The 23,080-nt window shown below is 36.0% G+C and overlaps 1 protein-coding gene across 2 annotated transcripts in view; it reads left to right on the top strand.

Moving 5' to 3' along the window:
• The window catches only part of COL25A1 (collagen type XXV alpha 1 chain), a 496,532-nt gene that overhangs the window by 71,416 nt on the left and 402,036 nt on the right, over nucleotides 1-23,080 (top strand). The gene's annotated exons all lie outside the window — the stretch shown is intronic.

Raw genomic sequence — 23,080 nt, 5'->3', positions numbered from 1 at the left:
CAACTTCTGCCTTCCGGGATCAAGCGATTCTCCTGCCTCAGACCCCTGAGTACCTGGTACTATAAGCACTTGCCACCATGCCCGGCTAATTTTAGTGTATTTAGTAGAGATGGGGTTTCACCATATTGGCCAGGATGGTCTTGATCTCTTGACCTCATGATTTGCCCGCCTCAACCTCCCAAAATATTGAGATTACAGACATGAGCCACCGTGCCCGGCCTTACATTTATTTTTTACCTCTAATCAACACCTTGCAGATTAATTTTAATTTTTATCAACATTTTTGAGTTTGTGTTTTAGGTCATAGATACCTGTTTCTTTGTCACCTACCTCCATTTCTTCTCTGTACTGCTAATTCAAATGTCTGTTTGAATGTACTTTTTTATTATTTTATTTTTTGATTAAGCATTTTTGAAATAGAACCTTTGGATTGGCATTCTGACATTGGCATAGATGCTCCCCTTTTGACAACTTAAACAATTTCATGTGGCTGTTAACATCATTGTTAAGTTTTTAATAAAATTTTTAATAAAATACAGCGACTGTTGGTTGTCACAAGGCAAGAGTGATTTAAATAATTGAAATTGTTACAAATAACACTGTTTATGGTACAATAATGTATTTTGTTGCAGCATTACATCACTGAAAAAGGACCTTGGAAAATGCTGGTCTGTATGTATCAAATCTAAAATAGGGACTTCCCCTCGATGGTATGGCTTTATTGACCATGATGATGAGAGTATAGTTGATCCTTATTATTCATTGATTCTGTATTTGCAATTCACCTACTTTCAAAAATTTGTTTGTAACCCCTTGATATAGTTTGAATATTTGTCCCCACCTAAATCCCATGTTGAACTCTAATCCCTAATGCTGGAGGTGGGGCCTGGTGGGAGGTGTTTGGGTCATGGAGGCGGATTCCTCATGGCTTGATGGTGTCTTTGTGATAGTGAGTTTTGACGAAGTCTGGTTGTTTAAAAGTGTGTGGCACCTCACCACCCCTTGCTCCTGCTTTTGCCATGTGAAGTTCCTGCTCTTGCTTCACCTTCCACCACGAGTAAAAGCTCCCTGAGGGAGGTCCCCCAGAAGCAGATTCCCCTACACTTCCTGTACAGCCTGCGGAACCATGAACCAGTTAAACCTCTTTTTTTTTTTTATAAGTTATCCTGTCTCAAATATTTCTTTATAGCAATGCAAGAACAGCCCAACATACCCCCAAAATCAATACTCATGGCACTTGCACAGCCATTGTCAGACATGTGCAGAGGGCTGAAAAATTTGAGTTGCCCAACACTCTAACAAGATGATGTCCTGCCTTCTTGGTTCAGCTCTTATAGTATAACCAAGTGTCATTTTCAGAATTTATTTAGTGCCACATATAAACAAGTTTTGTGATTTCTGTTGGTGGTTTTGCTGTTGAAAATGGTCCCCAAGCACAGTGCTGAACTGCTGTCCAGCGTTCCTAAATGCAAGAAGGCTATAATGTGTCTTATGGAGAAGTTATGTGTGTTAGGTAGGCTTTGTTCAAGCATGAGTTAAATATGCTGTTGGCAATGAGTTCAATGTTAATGAATCAACAATATATATTAAATAAGGTATCTTTAAACAAAAACGTACATGAAGCAAGGTTATGTATTAAATGGTTGCTGAAAATATTGTAACCAGAAGCTTGCAGGAATCTAACCCTGTATTTCCCCTAGGAGCAATGGTTCAGAATTTGTGAATTCACTGTTTGTGGCAATCTTATACACCATAACTTTTGCAAATAACAAGAATAAGTTTGTCATGTTGGAGTCACGTGACAAAATGCTTCTGGAATAATCAGGAAGACCTTACAAATGTAGCTATTTAGAAGTCCAATTTTTTTAAGGGAGAGGGACACCCCAGAGCTTAAAACTATTTTATGTTTTTAGCAGATGCCTCTCTGGGGGTTTTCTTTAAGACATTAAAATGTCTCTTGTGAATTTTTGTTCATTCTTGTTTCCAAATTTTGCTACTTCTCTAGATCTGTACTGTAAGTTACCATATGATGGTATAAAAATGAACATTTCAGTCAGTTATGCAGTTTGGCGTTTAAAAATAGATTTTGTTTAAAGAATGATGTAAATAACTCTAAGATAGGCTATTCATAAACTAACAGAGATGGAAAACTTTTCCTACATCTTAGCCACCATACTATCTGGAATTCCATAGTAATACCAAAAACTTTAGTGGGTTCTGCAAATCCAGGGATGGTGGTGCCAGCATATTTGGTCTCTGGTCAAGAAAGGGATCTAGAGAGACCTATATCAAGTTTTCATATTGTAGGAAAAGCCTTGGTGAAATTCATTTTTGCCTGCTCTTACAGCCTAAGAAAGCAGTGCCTGTCACAATCCTGAGAGACACAACCCTGAACACCATAATCCCGAATGTTGAGATTCCAACAGATAAAACCTCTAAGGATATTTTGATCCTTAACATTTAAAATTTGTAACATCTAAAATTCTGAAAATAACAATTCTAAAAGGTTAAAATCCCGAGTGCTGAAATCCAAGAAGCCAAATTCTGGGGAAAGGAATTAGTGTATATCTGGCTGTGTGAAGGATAGTTACATCATGTCAGTTGCATCATGTTAGGTAGAACTATTACCTTATTATTGTCTTTATTTGGAAATTAAGTAGGGTTTAAAGAGATGTGTGTGGGTGCCAAGTAGACAAGGGGTGGACTTGTGGACTTAATTTTACTTTGACTGGATTTTAACCTGACTGGATTAAAGAGTACCTAGAAACCTGGTAGAGCATTATTTTAGGTGTGTCTGTGAGGGTGTTTCCAGAGGAGATTAGTGTGAGTCTGAGTGAACTAGGTGGGGAAGATCTGTTCTCAATGTCAGTGGATACCATCCAAATGGATGGCAGGGGTCCTAGAGAGAACAAAATAAAGCAGGCGAATTGGTCTCTCTGAGAACTGAGACAGACTTTTCTTCTGCTCCTGGGGACATCAGAACTTCAGGCTTCCTGCCCTTTGGACTCCAGGACTTAACACCAGTGGTGCCTCAGGTCCCGAGGCTTTTGGCCTTGGCCTGAGAGTTATACCATTGTCTTCCCTAGTTCTGAGGTGTTCAAATGTGAACTGAGCCACCATTACCAGCATCCCAGAGTCTCCGGCTTATAGATGACCTGTATTGGGACTTCTCAGCCATCATAATTGAATGAATCAATTCCCCTAGTAAATCCCCTCTCATGTTATCTATATACGTATCCTATTGGTTCTGCCTCCAGAGAACCCTGAGTAACACAGATTTGCTATCAGGGAAGCCGAATATCATTTTTTCTTATTATCTTCCTTATAACACAGTGAAAGAGAGCTGGAAAATTGTCCCCTTGCAGAAAGGCTGTGATAGTGTATGAGGCTACTTAATGGTGAAAGATAAAAATTTAAAAGCTAATTAATTGATGCTGTCAAAGCAGAAAATCACTAATTGCAATGGCTGAGCAATAACTAGACTTTCAAATGGACAGCTTATAGTTACAAAATTTGTAGACTATAACCACTTTCCAAATAGAAGTGCAGCAAGTGTTTAGAAGATTATAGAAAAGTGGAAATGCTGGCAAAAATTACAAGAAATCTCCTCTGCCAAGTTATTCAATCATGTATGACAACTGCTCCTTCATGCATAGTGACAATTCATTATGCTATGTATTTCGTCTTCATATCATTTTTAATACTGGAGGTGTAAATTGTGTAAATAATTTTAGAGAGTTCTAATTTGTTTTATGCATTTTTTTTTTTTTTTTTTTGCTGCGAACTTGAATCCATTAAAGTGCCTTATCACAATGTTGACTCTGTGGGTAAGAATTGTGTTTGTATATAAAAACATTGAAACCGCCTCAAAGACGAAGAAATGTCCTTTTTGTATATCTGCACTTGTGAAGGATGAAATTTCTCAAGATCTTGACTCTTACTGCGTATATAGTGGTGACCTATCATAGTTTGTGATCAATCTTGTTAAAAGACTTAGGTTATTCATCATGGTATTTCAGATAACTGCAATTATATAGCTGGGTGCCCACAATTACCAACCATAGTGATATATGTTTATGCATTTCACGTTTTGACCTATTTCTTTATGAATCTAGTTCATCTACTCACAACTGCTGCACTCATGCAACTATTGTTACCATACCTGAGTATTTGTGCTTACAAAAATATGTATATTATTATTGCCTGTTTTGTCGTATTAACATAAGGTGGCCTATCAAGTGTTCTGCCATGTTTTTATGTTTCCCAAATAAATCCCCCTTAAACACGTAAATAAATGTCTTTAAAATATTTTTTATTTTTTATTTTCCCCAGAATTATATTTTTGAGATTTTGATCTTTTAAGATTGTGATTTTAGGGATTTTAGACTTCAGGGATTTTGATGTTTTGGAGTCTCAGCATTCAGGATTTGGTCTTTTAGGATTGTGTGTCTCAGGATTATTGCCCACACCTCTAACAAAGAGGGGAAACCTGAGATGGTTTTCCTTGGGATTGATAAGAGATAAGCCTTGATTGATACTGAACATATGTAGGGATTGAATGGTGCTTTTCATAAATCTCTGCCATTTTTCAGTGAGAAAGTTAATATGAAACATTTACTGAGAAACATTATTTTTTTTTCTTTTTAAAAAATAGAAAAATAGGGTACAAGTGCAGTTTTGTCACATGGATATATTGTACAGTGGTAAAGTCTGAGCTTTTAGTGCCACCATCACCCAAATAGTGTACACTGTATTCATTAAGTAATTTCTCATGTCTCACCCTCACTCCTACCTCCCATTCTTCTGAGCTTCCAGTGTCTTATTATTCCACACTCCATGTCCATGTGCACATATTATTTAGCTCCCACTTACAAGTGAAAACATGTGGTTTTTGATTTCCTGTTTCCATTGTGTGTGTGTGTGTATTACAAACGCAACAGAATACTATTGTATTCCATTACAATAGTATGTATATATTTATGTAAATACAAACTAGCGTGTGACTAGTGTGTAACAAGTATGTATACATATTTATATAAATATATTTGTATACTATTGTTTTGGAATACAATAGTATTCCATTTTATATACATGTAAATATGTACACACAATGAAATTGTATGTGTGTATATGTGTATATATATAAATAGATAATTAAATTATACACACACATACAACAGTTTCTTTGTCCAGTCATCCATTGTTGGACACAGGTTGATTTCGTATTTCTGCTTTTGTGAATAGTGCTGTGATATACATACAAATGCAGGTCTCTTTTTGATATGATTTCTTTTCTTTGGGGTACATACCCAGTAGTAGAATTACTGTATCACCATCTCACACCAGTTAGAATGGTGATCATTAAAAAGTCAGGAAACAACAGGTGCTGGAGAGGATGTGGAGAAATAGGAACACTTTTACACTGTTGGTGGAACTGTAAACTAGTTCAACCATTGTGGAGGATAGTGTGGTGATTCCTCAAGGATCTAGAACTAGAAATACCATTTGACCCAGCCATCCCATTACTGGGCATATACCCAAAGGATTATAAATCATGCTGCTATAAAGACACATGCACACATATGTATATAGTAGCACTATTCACAATAGCAAAGACTTGGAACGAACCCAAATGTCCATCAATGATAGACTGGATTAAGAAAATGTGGCACATAAATGACATGGAATACTATGCAGCCATAAAAAGGATGAGTTCATGTCCTTTGTAGGGACATGGATGAAGCTAGAAACCCTCATTCTGAGCAAACTATCGCAAGGACAGAAAACCAAACACCGCATGTTCTCACTCATAGGTGGGAACTGAACAATGAGAACACTTGGACACGGGAATGGGAGCATCACACACTGGGGCCTGTTGTGGGGAGGGGGGAGGGAAGAGGGATAGCATTAGGAGATATACCTAATGTAAATGACGAGTTAACGGGTGCGGCCCACCAACATGGCACATGTATACATATGTAACAAACCTGCATGTTGTGCACATGTACCCTAGAACTTAAAGTATAATAATAATAATAAATTTAAAAAAAGAAAAGAAAAAAAAGAATTGCTGTATCAAATGGTAGTTCTATTTTTCGTTCTTTGTGAAATCTCCATACTGTTTTCCATAGAGGTGGTACTAATTTTCCCACCAACAGTGTGTAAGTGTTCCATTTTCTCTGCATCCTCGTCAACACCTGTTATTTTTTGTCTTTTTGATCATAGCTATTCTGACTAGAGTAAGATGGTATCTCATTGTGGTTTTGATTTGCGTTTCTCTGATGATTAGTGATGTTGATCCATTTTTATATCTTCTTTTGAAAATTGTCTATTCGTGTCTTTTGCCCACTTTTAACGGAGTTATTTGTTCTCTTTGTTGTTGTTTGAATTCCTTGTAGATTCTGAATGTAAGTTTTTTTGTCAGATGCATACTTTGCAAATATTTTATTTTACTGAGAAGAGTTCTTTGTGGGTTATTTTTCAAAGTTGTCAGATATACCTACTGAAGTGGTAATTTAATTGGAGAGTCTAACCCTCATGAGAGCTGAGTGCTCTGTTTCTTAAAGTGTGGTTCCAAGCCCACTTCCATCATAATCAGCTGGGGAGTTGACATTGCAGATTGCCTAGGGACTTACTCTAGGCTGGTTAAGTCAGATTTTCTGGGAGTGTGACTCAGGTATTTGTATGTATGTATGTAGGATGTATGTATGTATTTATTTATTTTGAGACGGAGTTTTGCTCTTATTGTCCAGGCTGGAGTGTAATGGCTCAATCTCAGCTCACAGCAACTTCCGCCTCCCAGGTTCAAGCGATTCTCCTGCCTCAGTCTCCTGAGTAGCTGGAATTACAGGCACCTGCCACCACGCCTGGCTAATTTTTATATTTTTAGTAGAGATGGGGTTTCTCCATGTTGGTCAGGCTGATTTCAAACTCTCGACCTCAGTTGATCCTCCCACCTTGGCCTCCCAAAGTGCTGAGATTACAGGTGTGAGCCACTGTGCCTGGCCAGGTATTTGTATTTCTAACAAATATCCAAGGTACACTACAGTTTGAGAATCACTATTCTACTGAGTTGGTAGAAATAAGAATTTCTATAATATTTTAGTCAAGTAATTTACATTCTTTGACTGAAATAGATTTGATTTTTTTTTATAAAAACTTTAAGGAGTACAGATGTAGCCCGAGTTAAGTAAACATAATACATGAAAATATAGACAAACTCCCGGGTGAGATTTTAAGTTAAGATGTCTGATATTTAAACATATATGCCTGAACTTAGAAGGACAAATAATCTTGTTCCTTTTAATGCAGTCACTCAAAGGACCTCCTCATGTGGTTTCTCTCCAAGGCCTTAAATTCTACCCATATATTAGTGGGCAATTTCAATGCCCTTTTTTTGATATTTCCTTTCAGAGTTTTTCAGAACCTTGTTGACCAAACCCCGATACCAATTTGATTACTTTTTTTTCCTCCTCCTTCTTCTTCTTTTTAAACACAAATGATACTATTTATTATGTTTATCACTGTTATCACAAGTCCTAGCTCCAAAAAACTTGTGTTTCTAAAAATCATATGTACTCTTAAAAGATAAAAAGGCATTGAGGATATTAAAAAACATTAAAAATGTCAAGACAGGAGTTCAGAGCATATTTGAAGCAATGAAATAAATTTCAGTATAGCACTTTAAGGTGTTTACTTGGAAGAAGATGACATAAATTCTGAGATATAGATTTCAAAATTGGTAGATATAGGTATACTTCTTAGATATCTAATTCATAAATCTCTGGGATATCAGTATCTTACACTCAGCACTTGTCACACACTAGTTTGTATGCTATGCCTGGTTCTAAAAGACATTATTTAGTAATAGAAATAAAGGATCTCATCATTTAACCCCTTTACTGGTCCCTATTATACAAGACGTTTTGTTAAATAATCGGCTGATTATTAAGACCTAACTGGTAAATGCAGCAGATAGAGCATACTTTCCTGTATTCCAAGGAGTTCTGACTCTACTAAGAAGCTTAGAGTACTTTAGGAAGGGAATTATCTTTATCCAAATGCAGGTCATTTCCCTAACTGTTAGGGTCACGGTGGGGGTGGGGGAGATGTCCCCATTCACTTCCTTTCAGAACTCTTTTCTGACTTGGTTTTGGGTGCTGCCAGCTGCTAGCAGCTGTCACCAACTAGTTCTGCATACCCTGAAACTTTGGGGATATTGGATTCTAAAGTCAATATTTAAGGCATAGAACTATCATTAGTGCAGTTTTTTTTGGGAAAATGTGGAATATAATAATAATTTCCAGTGTTTTCATGTAAAAATGCATCCCAAATTTCTAAGAGCACACTTAACAGTAAGATTGAGGCCTGCCTGGTTACAATAGATGCGTTAGAATAGTAATGTTTATTTTTGGGTAAGGCCACATTGGTGACCTGATTAATAGGCTGAAATAGATTGGAAAGATATAAATATCTACAATAATAGAACATTTAAATTTTCATTTCTCTAAATGCCAGGAAATTACAAATTAAATTGTGACATGAGGAGATGGAAGCTGACAATTCCTTAAAGAAACATTTCCTCAGAGTGTATGTATCTAAAGCATCCTTCAGGAATTAATTCTTGGTCCGTTTGAGTCGGTATATATGTGATATAGCTGAAGGTGAGAGGATCAGCTTCTGTGATTCTGTTCAGGTCTCTGAATACAGAATATTTATATACCCATAACCACTCACACTTATTGTTAGGAAATCAATTTGATTTGGATAATTTTTAAAAAATTAATAAAACTAATCACATTTCTTTCCAGATATATACAAGACAGAGTTATTTAAACAATAAAGTGGATTTGTAGAGACTCTGTTTTGTCTGGGAGTTATTTAAAACAATGCAGTTTTTTCATTCAGCAATATAGATTTACTTAATCTTGAGCCCAAAATGGACAGCCTCCTTTGGGAATATGTCTGGTTTATAGCTGTAGAGACAACATGACTTTTTAAACTCTCTTGGGTCACTGAGGAAATAGTTGACTAGGTGTGGGAAGTAAGGATTCTAAATCCTACATTTAGCAAGTAAAAGATGATGGAATTTATAAGTTAAACATATTAAAATGTTTATGTAGTAATTATTACAGTTGATTACTAAAATTGAATAGCTTAATATTAATTCTTGAGAACATAAATTCTTATAAATACTTACTAGGGGCCTAAGAGAGTATAGAGTTGAGCTTTTAGTTTAGCAAGTTTCTCTGAAAATCAGTTTTTTAAAAATATGATTGTTCAAATGTTAAGAAGTGTTAGAATTGAGGTTAAAGAATAAAAAGTTGGCTGGGTGCTGTGGCTCACGCCTGTAATCCCAGCACTTTGGGAGCCCGAGGCGGGTGGATCACAAGGTCAGGAGATCGAGACCATTCTGGCCAACATGGTGAAACCCTGGCTCTACTAAAAATACAAAAATTAGCTGGACATGGTGGCGCATGCCTGTAATCTTAGCTACTCGGGAGGCTGAGGCAGGAGAATCACTTGAACTGGGGAGTCGGAGGTTGCGGTGAGCCGGGATTGTGCCACTGCACTCCAGCCTGGCAACAGAGCGAGATTCTGTCTCAAAATAAATAAATACATAAATAAAATAAATAAAAAATAAAAAGTTATTTGGAGCACTATGCTTAAATTACAGAATATGATAATAAGTACAATTACAAAAAGTGACTTAATAGTTGATGTTATTTTAAAATTTTATTAGTTTCTCTGAAAGAATATGCCTATTTTGCTGAGATTTGTGACCACTTTATTCTTTTTTTGTTTTTGTTTTTGAGACGGAGTCTCGCTCTGCCACCCAGGTTAGACTGCAGTGGCGCAATCTCAGCTCACTGCCAGCTCCACCACCCAGGTTCATGCCATCCTCCTGCCTCAGTCTCCCGAGTAGCTGGGACTACAGGCACCTGCCACCACGCCCTGCTAATTTTTTGTATTTTTAGTAGAGATGGGGTTTCACTGTGTTAGCCAGGATGGTCTCGATCTGTTGACCTCGTGATCTGCTCACCTTGGCCTCCCAAAGTGCTGGGATTACAGGCATGAGCCACCGCATCTGGCCAACCACTTTATTCTTTAACTTCCTTTTGTAGGAGTTATTACAACAGCAGCATTGACCCATGATTGTGTCTTTATGAAAATTGGAGTACTTTATTTATTTAGGCATGAAAAGTCCTTAACATGTATAACACTGAAGAAGACCAACATATAGGAACAGTGAAGTCTTTTCATTTCTGATATGATCATAGGTCCCTGCATTTTATAGGTTGATCAGTGAAAGGAAGGCCAAGACAGCTAGGTTTTCAGTAACACTAGTTCAGAGCCCATAACACAGAAGGTGTAAACTGGGTCACTTAACTGTTAACAGCATTGCAGTGACTTCACAATCTGATACTCAAAAGTAGTATTGGTTAAAATAATAGATGTGTTAAAGAGTTATTTTCTGTCTATGTCTCAATTGCCTTTTAATCCCATTTTCTTGTTATAACAGGTATGCATACATGTTTTATGTATTAGAAATGAAGTACTTATATCATATATTTTAAGGTCAGCAAAAACATGCTACGTTCAGATGTGTTTCTGCATACTCTTGGAAACAGTAACTGTGGTTTCATCTGTTACTATTTCAAACAAGTTTAATGACTGGATGTAATTCCTACAGGTATAGATTTTTAAAGCACAGCATACACTTTAAGAACTCATTGGAGAAATTTGCATGAACTTTCATTCTACTCTGATTTAAAGGTTATAGGCAAATTTGAAAAATTTTGAAATTGCTTTATTTTTCAGTGAAAATTTGTTCACCCAAAGAGTAATGTAGGGCTTTTTTTTTTTTTTGCTATAGAATTTTATCAATTACTCATCCCGTATTATTTAGTACTTACTAAATAATATTTATTTTATTGTGATTTGGTAATTTAATATTAGTAAGTACTATTATTTAGTACTTACTAAATAATACGGGATGAGTAATTGATAAAATTGTGCAGGGTTGGGAAACTCTTGCTTCCCGGAAATTTTTGGCTCTAAAGACTTATCCTCACATTCAGTGTCCACATTATTCAGTCTCGGTTCTACATTTCACCCATAAAATTTTCTGGAAAAATATCCACACATAACAGTAAAATAGTTGTCTACTTATATGCTTTTCAGAGGAATTATAAATGCAGAAACCTCATAAGCAATGTGACGTTGAAAACAGTGAAATAACAATATTATAGGGAATAAATCATATTATTTTTGAGTACTAAAAGGAAAGAAAATTGTTTCCATGTGCTCTAAAGGAATTTGAATTTAGTTTCCAGAATTTGGATTTCAATAAAGTACTTTTGAACCTTTTTCTGTTATTAGAATCTTAGTGACATTATCCTCATGAGGTTTGATTTGATTTTAATAGCAAAATACATTTCTATATGCTTATCGAATAATTCTACTATTAAAATACTGCTATGTGTGCAATATTAAACATATCATTACCATAGTTGATACATGATAGAATGAGTCCGGTCTTCAGATCTTCATTAAATAATGTTATTAAGATTCTCTGCATTCCATGGGGGAGCCACAGTGTGTCTGGTGTAAAACCTTTTGGATAGTCTTTGTGTCTAGTTTGAATTGCTTTTGTTCATAAAATTCTGCTATGTAGAGTTATTTCTGAATATCTCATCAGTTGAGATAAACCACAAGTACCTGAAGTGAAATGGATGTCTGCGCAATCTCAAGAAATCTGCAGGTTCAGAAATATGGGATCACTGAAGAGCAAAATCAGTTAATCTTTAAAATAAAATGTAACGAACCAATAAAAGAACCACAGTTCAGATGGCTGACATCATACTAAATGTCTTCCAGAAAACAGAGATTTTTCTCATAGTGTGTTTTTTGAATGAATTTTTCCCTTATAGAATATACAAAGACTTGATTGAGAACTCAAAGCAATTGGTGGCTCTGATATGGGTTTATTGCCTCTATTAGATTAGAAGTAAGACTATAAGTGACAGATGGTATCTTCTAGCCTGCTTTCTGATTAGAAAACAAATAATACTTATGGGTTTTCCTTCTCATTATTGAACACAGATACAAATAAAAATGACTTATTTTTCAGAAAATTATAATAGTATAGAGATAAAAAGTGTACAACTATTTTTATTTTAATATGGATTTCTGTTTAGTAGGATAACAAAAGAAGTTTATTTTTCAGAAGTTAAATTGGCACTTTGTAATTTTATATTGTCATATAGAAGGTGATCTCAAGAAGAAACTAAAATTATAGCTATAACTTGGCCACAGGAAGTAATAGCTTTTTCCTTCAGGCATTAGTCAACAAAGTCATAGGAGGCTGCTTGTGCTAGGATGTATAATTTCCTCTTGAGTTTATGGAAAATAATAGACAGGAATTATGGAAAATAATGGTGTGGCTATAGGAGGGGTTAAAAAAAAGTAACAGAACTCATGCCCAGTTTTGTTTCTTTTGTGGGGGGTGACACAGGGAGTGGGAGTGTGGTAGGCAGGGTGGGATTGAGGAGGTGAGAGCCAGAGGAAGAAGCAGGGAACATAGGGTGGAGACTAAAAGGAAAAACTGATATTTAAAAGAATTATTTGTTCTCAGTCTTTCTTTGTACCTTAAAAAAAAAAAAAAAAAAAAAAAAAGACTCATTCTCTGTGTGACTATTGGCAGGAACTGCCTCAGAATACCAGGTCCTGAGAAACAAGAAACAGTCTGTAGCAGTGGAGAGTACACTGGACTAGAAACCTAGTCATGTGTAAAGTCAGTGTCTTCCACGGCCTCGATTTTATCACCTGTAAAATAATGAGTTTATAGATTATCTGCACAGTTCCTTCTAGTTTTATTTTATTGTGATTTGGTAATTTAATAAATAAAGCCTTCTGGACTTACTGACTTGCTTTTATGCTTGCAGAATTCCAACTGAGGATCATAGAGAACCTTCCCAGGGAAAGTTTATACTAACTCATTAATATAAACTTAAATGGGTTTGCTCTAATGCCTAGAAATTTAAAAGTGGCTGATCAGATTCTCCCTATAACTAGTTTGACATCATTGAAACCTCTCATTACGCATTTTAAGTCCAGAAAACAGAAGTTTTGTGAGCCATCAAGAGTCTTGTGGAGGTATTCTAACTACGAACCTATTTTGGCAGCAAATTTTATAAAGGAGAAAGAATTATCACTTTAATCCTAAACCCAAATCTATTTTAGATTTGAGTTCAGTGTAATCTCATTAGATAAAAAACTCTCATGAGAATGGCAGCTGAAGATTTGGTTAGAGGGCTTACATATTCAGGGACATGTGATGTGTTCAAAGGGTGAATTTTATGTTTTTTGAAGTGAAGAGGATACAAATTAGTGATATATAATATTAGATGCAAACCAATAAGTGTCCAAAAGCAGTTCATTGGGTGAGAATATTTACCCAACATATTCCTGAAGTTAGGAGACTCATGTGGTTTTTGGCATAAGAGCTGAGAGAGTATATACTGCAGTATTTGAACAAGGACATGGCAGAGTGACAAATTATATCGAAATCTGAGATGGGTGGAGGCACATCTAAACAGAGGATGGATTGTCTTGGGTTTGGATAGAGTTTAAAACTTTCATGGGACTTCTCTTTTTAAGCTGCCATGGAGAGTAAGTTTAGTTCAAAAGCCAAAAAAAAAAAAAAAAAAAAAAAAGCAGCAATTGATTCTGCAGAATTTTAGTATTTAGTAACACTTTCCACTAATGGTACATTAATAAGTCATGTCTCCTAATGTACAAAGTCTTGTGAACCTTCCAAATTGTATCTTGTCAAACGTAACAAACCATATTACAGGATTCATCTGAAAGGTGAGTGTTCATTTTCACCATTACTGGCAACTGAGAAATGATTTTATTATATGACTTGTAGTACTGTCAGTAATGTCTATGAGTGAGCCAACTTCAGGAAAAACACATATCTCCATCAAAAAGACATGACTATAGAATAGTGCATAAAGGTGTAGCCAGATCGCCTGAGGACAAACCTGGCTCCACCACTTACTAGCTATGGGAATATAGACAGATTACATATGACTTGTATATACAGCCAGCCTCCATTTCTGCGGGTTTATTATCCTTGGTTTCAACCAACTGTGATTTGAAAATATTCAGGGAGGAGAAAAGGATGGTTGTGCCTATACTGAACATGTGCAAACTTTTTTTTCCTGTTGTTATTGACTAAACTCTATAGTATAACAGCTACTTACATAGCATTTGCATTGTATTAAGTATTATAAGTAATACCTAATGTGTGTAGTTTATATGCAAAATACTATACCATTTAATATAAGAGACTCAAACATAATCTGCAAAGGACTCCGTGGATTATGGTGTCCTTGGGAGGTCATGGAACCAATCCCCCACAATTACTGAGAAATGATTATAACTAGATATCTGGCTTGTCAGAGCCTACCTGTAACCAAGGTGAAATACTAGAGACACATTGCATTATACATTTCAAAGCTTCAGTGCTTCTACCTGCTAAATTATTAATAGGTTATTAATTGTATTTCTCTTAGAGTTATTTAGACTTAAAAGACTAATCTACAAAAGAGTTTGTAAGTATGTCTGACACGTAGTGTTTAAAAATAATAGCTCTGAGATTATTACTATTATTGTCTTTTTTGTATTTCAAATATATTAATGGTTAGATGGCCAAAGGAATAAACAGAATTTGCTTTAAAATAGGGTCAAAACAAAATAATTAAATATTACATATAAAATTTAAAATACCTCCAGTAAAATTAATAGAATTATAAAAGTAACAAAATTGTATATCTGCCATCTGAAAAGTTGTAGTTTGGCATCTGAGGTAAAATATTAGCCCATTGGTAAGAGATTGAACTTTAGTGTCAGATTTGTCTATTTCTTAAGTTGTTAGGCATCCCAAAGATAGTATTTGTTAGGCAAACTTGCATTAAAAATTAAGAAAAGAGGTCGGGTGCAGTGGCTCATGCCTGTAATGCCAGCACTTGGGGAGGCCGAGGCGGGCAGAGCACCTGAGGTCAGGAGTTCGAGACCAGCCTGACCAACATGGAGAAACCCTGTCTCTACTAAAAATGCAAAATTAGCTGGGTGTGGTGGTGCATGCCTGCAATCCCAGCTACTCGGGAGGCTGAAGCTGGAGAATAGCTTGAACCCGGGAGGCGGAGGTTGCAGTGAGCCGAGATTGCACCATTGCACTCCAGCCTAGGCAAAAAGAGCGAAACTCTGTCTCAAAAAAGAAAAAAAAAAAAAAAAAAAGAAAAGAGAGATTAAGTACTAAACTAAGAAAAATAATTAGGTTTTTAAAAAGAATAATGTAACCTATCGCTCTAAGAATTTCCTTTTTAAAATTCCTAGTACATCTTTTATTTATTCATTGTTCTACAACCAGCTTTGGTTGAATATTGCAGGAAATGTTTTAGTTAGGCAAAGTTTGTCTTTCTACAATCTTCCACTCTGGTTTTTGAGACCCTTTCCTTAATATACCCTTCTTTTATTGTGCCCAGTTGTATTAGTTTTCTAGGGCTATTTTAATAAAGTATCATAAACTGTGGCTTAAAATAATAGAAATTTATTCTCTCCCAATTCTTGAGACTCAGAAATCGAGATGTTGGCAGGACCATACTCCCTCTGAAGCCTCTAGAGGAGGACCCTTCCTTGCCTCTTACAGTTTATGATAGTACCGGGCATTTCTTGGCTTGTGGCAGAAGAACTCCAATCTCTGCCTGTCTACACATGGCCGTCCTCCTTTTGAGTGTGTCTGAATCTCTTTTCTTTTTATAAGGACAGCAGCCATATTGGATTAGGACCTACTCTAATCCAGTATGACATCATATTAATTTGATTATATCTACAAAGACCATTTCCAAATAAGGTCATATACATAGGTATTGTAGGTTAGAACTTGAGCATATCTCTTTGAAGAAACACAATTCAACCCATAAGCATTTTTACCATGGCAGCCCACTGAGTTTTTCTTTCCTGCCCTCCCTCCCTCCCTTCCTTCCTATCCATCCATTACATAAAATGAACATCTGCTGTGTGCCAGACATTTTCCTAGGCAGTAGGAACACTGGATAAAGCGAAATAAAGTTCCTGACCTCATGCACTTATATTCTATTAGAAGTCAATAGACAAGTGACATGAAACTTATAGAACATCTTTGAGGATAATTTTTACAAAGATCAATAAAACAAGGAAAGGGGATCAAGAGATATGTGGGCAGAGGGGGATGGCATGTGGGTGAGAGGTACATTTCAGACTGGATGGTCAGTGCCAGCTAGCTGCCCTACTACACCTATCTATCTGAACCCAATGTGTTGACTCACACATGTAATGTATTAAAAAGGTCTTTCTAAAAATAATTTTTTAAGGCAGAAGAGGGGTGCTAATATAGATTTGATTTTAGAATGTAGAAAAGATGGCTTTGAGGAGGGTCTCATGCTGTATTCATCCTCCCAATATGTGCTAAGTACTTACTGGGTGCTGGAAGCTGTGTTAGGTCAGAGGATGCAATGGTGAGCAAGAAAAGGTGACCTCTGCCCTCATAGGACTTTCTCTCAAATTCTGATACAATGTGGAAGACATTCTTAGATAACAAAGAACTAGCAGCTGATTGTTATATGGGGAGGAGTTAATTCAGATTTGACTTTACTTACATCTTTCCTCCTGATCTCCAGGCAAAATAGCTGAATATAATCTAATTAGTTGTTTTAAAGACATATTCTACATACTTACTTCTTAGTGACTAAAGGTCAGGTATCAAAATTATAGGGAGGTAAGAAAATTTTTGGTGTAAGTGTTGATGGCTGACCTCCAAATAAACTATATTGTTTTCTTTGGATTTAATATGTTCTGGGATGATTTTTACAGAAATATTATGGTGGAAAATATTGTTGTGAGCTACATAGCCCAGATGTGAGTCATGAAAGCTGGTATAAACCAGATTTTATTTGATGATTTGTTTATTGACTTTTAGAATGGAGAATAAAAAGAAATTATGTACTTTCATTTAAGAAAACAAATCTTCATTTTGTGAAGGACAAATCAAAGTTTGCTAAGTAGCTCACCTAAAAAATGACCTAACTTGTTACCCTGATTTCCTGTAGACTGTGTTTATCTGCCAGCTATTGTTTTACTAGGATGAGTGAATCTCTGCCAAAGGATTTAAAAGCTCTTCTAGAACTAGAAAATTCCTTAGTATACAGAAATAAGATTTGCTGAGATAAATGTTCATCAAAAGGCAATGCATCAAGCTAAGGGAAAAATCTCCAGGCACACAGGCAGATTGTACATTTAGATTTTCTTCTGTATCATGTTAAAAATTATTAAATGAATCTGTTGCTAATCTGGGCACCAGACTAAACCAGAATGAAACCTGTCAAGCTCTGTCTCGCTAGTGCTATGCCAGGCGTGGTGAGATCAAAGGGTAACCATGGCTTTCACGGAGCACTTCCTAAGGTCCTTTTGGCATCTTTGACTCAGACTAACATCAGCAGTTCTGATCTCTTCTGCTTTCTTGAAGCACAGGGTAGATGGTTCCTTACTTCCCTTTTGTTTTATGTTTTGTCTTGCATTGATACTTTTTTCTCCACTTGGTCCTTGTCCAACACAAACAAGTTACATATATTATATATATAAATATATATATCCAAATGGAGATGTTCAAAGTACTGTTGCAGAAAACTAAAAAATATATATTTAAGTAATTTTAAAGCAACGATTAGTGTTTCTAACAAAGTTGGTAATTAGGACTTTTCTCAGTGTTACTGGTTACTATTGTTACTAGTATTTCTTAGTGTTACTATACATGAACAATGTAGATTGACTTGGTGACTACTTCCAGTTTTTCCATAGACCACGTATATAAAATATTAATTATAAAGTTAAGGTATAACACTGTCTATACGGCCTCTAAATGTTTTTGGTTCACTACAGTGGAGCCTCATTTTAATGCTATTGTGTGAAACAACCTAATTGATTTTATGAAGTTTTCAATATGTTTTCTGTTACTTTTTTTATTCGTTTGAGGTTAAATGGTCAAAACAGACCACTTATGAGGCTGAGGACACAGATTTAGTCCCTACGAGCCTGAAGTTTTATTCCCTTTCATAATCACATATCATACTGTCTTTAAAGCACAAATCATTAATCTCACCAATAGATGTCATTGGTTACAGGGAGAAATCAGTCAAAAGGCTGAGGATGGGTTGAGGCGAATCTATGATAACTATGGGGGCCTCTACCTTCTGATGTGTGATAGCAGGGTCACGTTCAGAGATGAAGGTGATCATGTGGGGGGCACTATTTTTACTATTTATGTGATAGCATGTGACATTATAGCTTAGATCTGTTGCATTACTCACCGTAAAATATGATGGTAGATTCTTATGTTAGATGAAGCTCATTATCTTTAATTTATTGGGGAAAGACAATATTAAACTTACAATTTGAACAGCTAAGGTTAGGATATTGCATTGTATAATCAGCCACCCTAGAACTTGGTGGTTTCTAATAGCAATAATCATTTAATTTGCTTACAAACCTGCAATTTGGATAGGATTTGACTTTGTTTCATGTGGCGTCAACTGGGATAGCTCAACTGGGGCTGCAGGATCCATTTCTAAGATGACTCACTTACATAGCTGGTAAGTTGGTGCTGTTAACTGGGAGATTAAATGGGCTGTTGACCAGGGTTCTCAGTTCCTCCCCACATGGTCCTCCCCATTGGGCTGTTTGGGCTCCCTCAACAGCATGCAGCTGATTTCCAAGAACAAGTATCACAAAAAGACAGAAAGTGAAAGCTGCCAGCATCCTAAGGCCCAGAAACTGGTTCAACATCTCTTGTGCCACATTCTGTTAGTCAATTAGTCACAGAGCCCACTTAGATTTAAGGGGGAGTAATGTGGATCTCATCCTTCAGTGGGAGGAGTGTTACATACTTTGCAGCTGTCTATAATCTACCACATACATTTCTTATGGTGAGTATTAATTATCTCAGTAAAAATATAGATACTCAGGCACTTCTGTCATCTTAGGTTAGATTCTGCTAGTCATATTCCAAAACAATAGAAGCAAGTCAACAGATACCATGATTTAATAATTAGTATTCTAGAAATCATTCTAGCTTTTTTAGTCTTTTTCTGTTTCTAAGCACATACTGATGCATGAATCCATTGACTTGAAGTCATCCCTACGTCTGGGCAGAAACAGGACACCCTGTCAGTGGTCTCCAAATATTATAGATTACACATCTCTATTATTACTTATAAAAAGCAAATATTTCTCCTATATATGTGGTAAAGAACAAGTAGGGACCTATGTCACTAATTCTTATATGCTCTTACTGTATAAGAAGAGTACTTACTGCAGCAGAAGACAGATAATTCCTTGCCTTCATTCCCGTTACTGATTTTTTTGGAGCATGTACCATACATGTACCACAGTACTACTATTTTATTTACTTTATACGACAATTAGAAATTTTAAAAGCAAAAGATAAAAAATTTAAGAACTTGTAATTTTATCCTCATGTGTATCTCATTTTAGGGAACTCACAGGTACTATTTTTCCCCCTTCCTTGGCTTCCCGCTTTCCTCCACAGTCATTTGTGGTAGATAGTCTATAAACAGTTGGTTCTCTTCTGACATGGCATGCTGTCTTCATATCATGAAATGGACTTTAATTTCCTTCTCCTTTAATCTGAGCTTGCCTTGATTTCTTAACCAATAAAGTGTGGCAGAAGTGATGTTATGCACTAACTTCCGTGAAGTTTGTTGCATGTAACTCTCACCTAGGCTGTTAAATTTACTTGAAAATATTAATTGAAGGCCATCTTGCTTTACCAATATATCTAGTGGAAGAGGACCTACAAAAGAAATGCCCCTCATTCTTTGTCATGTAAATGGAAGAAATATTCAGTGAATATAATGAAAAGCACAATAATAAAACATTTCATTCAATTAACTACTGTTTATTATGAACTCCCTATTTTCTCAGCACAGTGCTAAAAGCAGGAGGTAGATAAGTGTTAAGAAGTAGTCTGGTTTATGTTTCTGAATGTAAGTGAGAATAGAGAAAATGCAGTGGAAAATGATCCTCTTCAGGGCACTTTGTATTCTATGTAAGATGGTTCTGTCACATGCTACTGCTCTCTGTAGCTTAATATTAAAATAATTCAACTTGGTAAGATATAGGAAAGCTGTGTGGACTCATGTATATGTGTGCCTTCTCTCTAAAATGGAAACAAAATCATTTATTTGAATTATCACTTTCCTTTGTAATGTGGTTCTTTGTAGTTTCTTCACTGAAGCTAATAATCTTTTTTATAAAACAGTATATTAAAATTTTTAAAAAATCTGAAATCACTATGTAGATAAAATTGTGAGAAAAATTCCTGTTTTTAAACTATCTGAATGAGATCTAATAATTTGTTGTTTTCATTTTATTAACTAGTATCTTCTTTCTTGGAAAAAAAATTTTCCCTGCAGGGTTCTCCACATTCTGAAGTGCAGAGTGAGGTGGAGGCTGCATCCTTAGGGTGTGGAACAGTGTCTGCTAAAAAGAGACTCCTCAGTGTATGTTTGTTGAATGGATGAGTGAATGTGGATGGAAAGAATATGATAAATGACTTCTTTATTTTTGGTGTGCTGGATTGCTTGGATTCAGAAGCATAAGAGCTACCTTGTAGATGGAACTCACTCCTTAAGTCAAAGTAGTTTTGCCCAGACTGATGCATAGTAGAAAACACAAGACTCATGTCAGAGTTGTTAATTATATTTTAGCTGTTCCTATGCTGTGATTTTCATATTGCATGCTGTGTTGGAATTAGCAGAGGGTATACAGAATGGGTATATATGCGTGTCTCTTTCTATAATGCTCTGTTAAACTGCAGGACAACCTAGTTTATGATCACTAGGAAAAATGCTGATTACATTGAGCCTACTTTAGAAAGACTAGAAGAGCTCTTCCAATGATTTTGGAAAAAGTTTAAGAGTGTCTTGGCAACCATTTTCAAAGTATCACATTAAGAAGCAATTCTTTAATAGAGTATACTTTATTGCTAGCACTGTGAAGGTAGGATTAACTTATAAAACATAACTTTAAGTATTTGGTGTATTATAAATTGAATGTTTACTTTCTTTTGTTTCTGACTTTTCAGCATCCTAAATATTTTTTAATGATCAATTACAGGTATGGTCAGTAGTCACTAAGTTGTAAATAGAATTTGGACACATTTTGAATTATGGGGAAATGTGTAGTGCTTATTTCAAAACAATAGTTAACTTGTCATTTCTGTTTTCTTTAACACTTATCTAAACAGAGAAGCAGTGTTTTCTTGCTAACATTGGCTTAAGGGAAAACCATGCACTAGAAAATTAGCATTTTGAGAAATTTCAATGAAATGTGACATTCAACACCTGAGCTATATCTTAAGTGTTTTGTCAGTGATAGAAACCTCAGGGACAAGCCATCAGGAGTGAGAAGAGAACTGTATTGAAGACCTCAGTGATCCTCTTGCAAATCATTCCAGCTCTGATATTACTTTACATCACTGTAACTATGCTCCAGGAAGACTGCCAAGATGTTAAAACTCCCCCGCCCCCACATCACCCACAGCTAATTGATGATCTGATATGGGATGCTTTGACTCAGCTGTATCACATATACACACAGTGAGGTACAGAGGCAGCTGGCACACTCCTCATTTCTTTGTTTGGCAACTTTCTAAAACAGCATGGAGTGTGCAGAAACATTTGGCACTTCACCTAAAAGTGAAGAAATCTGTTAGTAACCCCAGCACAAGGTAAATAGGAAGTTAATCAGAGTCATTAAAGTGTTGGATATTAGGGTAAGGACTGTAATTTATGAGTCAGATTCATACAATTTTGGCTTTTGAATTTACAACCGTAGTTCTTATTTCTAAATTCTCTGCTGAAGCTATGCACCTAAAGCAGATTTCTGTACATAATGAAGGAATGCCAACTAAAAGATCTTCCTTTGGTTGAGTTAGAGACCAGACTCAGCTGATTGGTTGGGTCCTCGGAGGTCGCTGATGTATTACAGCAGACAGTAGATGTGAGGGAGTTGTCAGACTGCCACCAGGGCTTTCTTTTTCCCACTCATCCCCGCCCTGGTTCTTGCCAAATCTGCTTTGCATTTGAAGTTGACTGAAATGGGTTTCACTGTTAACCTGTCAACTGAAACCCCTGTGATTTAGAGAGCTTTTTGTTCATTTCAGTTGTTGCGAGACATTGAAGTAAAAAATCTGGATTCTTTTAGAGCACTGAAGATGGCCAAATACAGCAGCATCTGGGCTTACCCCTAATTAATTGAAAAGTGTTGTCAGGTGCGAGAGATGAGACTTTTGTTAGAAAGGTGGTCCTTCAGTACCAAAAGTTTGTTGTGGGTAATGACCTCTCTAGGGCTGTTCAGCAAATCCCTGGAAAACATTATAAAGAATTATACCATCTTGGATTTAAGGTGGATTTATTCTTCCTAAGAGCACAAAATGCTTTCATATATAGGTTATTTCATTTATCTTCATAACATCAGCACGAAATAGTTTGTGGCAGGTATAATTATCCCATTTTTATGGAGAGAGAAGATAGGGTGCCAGGGGAAACCTGAGAGCCACAGAATGTTTATGTTTTATAGTGTTTTTCTCTCTGAATAGATAAAAATACTTTATAAATATCGGAATCTGTCTTTAGTATATGAGAAGGCTATTTGTTGCGAGTAAGTTGTGTACGGTAGAAGGATAACCATTTTGTGCCATAAGGTGACGTTAGAGAAAAGCCGTTAAGTTGCTGTCTATTAATCTTATATATTAAGTGTGTTTTTGGTGAATTATAAGGATTGTAAATGAAAAATATTTTTTCTGAAAAATGAATTAAAATAATCTTGTTCTTGGTCCCTAAAAACTGGGAATTTAGCTTGCCCGGGAGTATGAAACAGAACCAGATGTTGCTTTCCAGGGCAGAAAGCAGCCTGACGTGAGCACTTGGGTCATGGAATCTGGGGGTTAGGTCAA

This window comes from Piliocolobus tephrosceles, chromosome 3, assembly GCF_002776525.5.
Source record: "Piliocolobus tephrosceles isolate RC106 chromosome 3, ASM277652v3, whole genome shotgun sequence".
In the NCBI taxonomy this organism is placed as follows: Eukaryota; Metazoa; Chordata; class Mammalia; order Primates; family Cercopithecidae; genus Piliocolobus; species Piliocolobus tephrosceles.
This window is presented reverse-complemented; position numbering and strand designations above follow the sequence as displayed.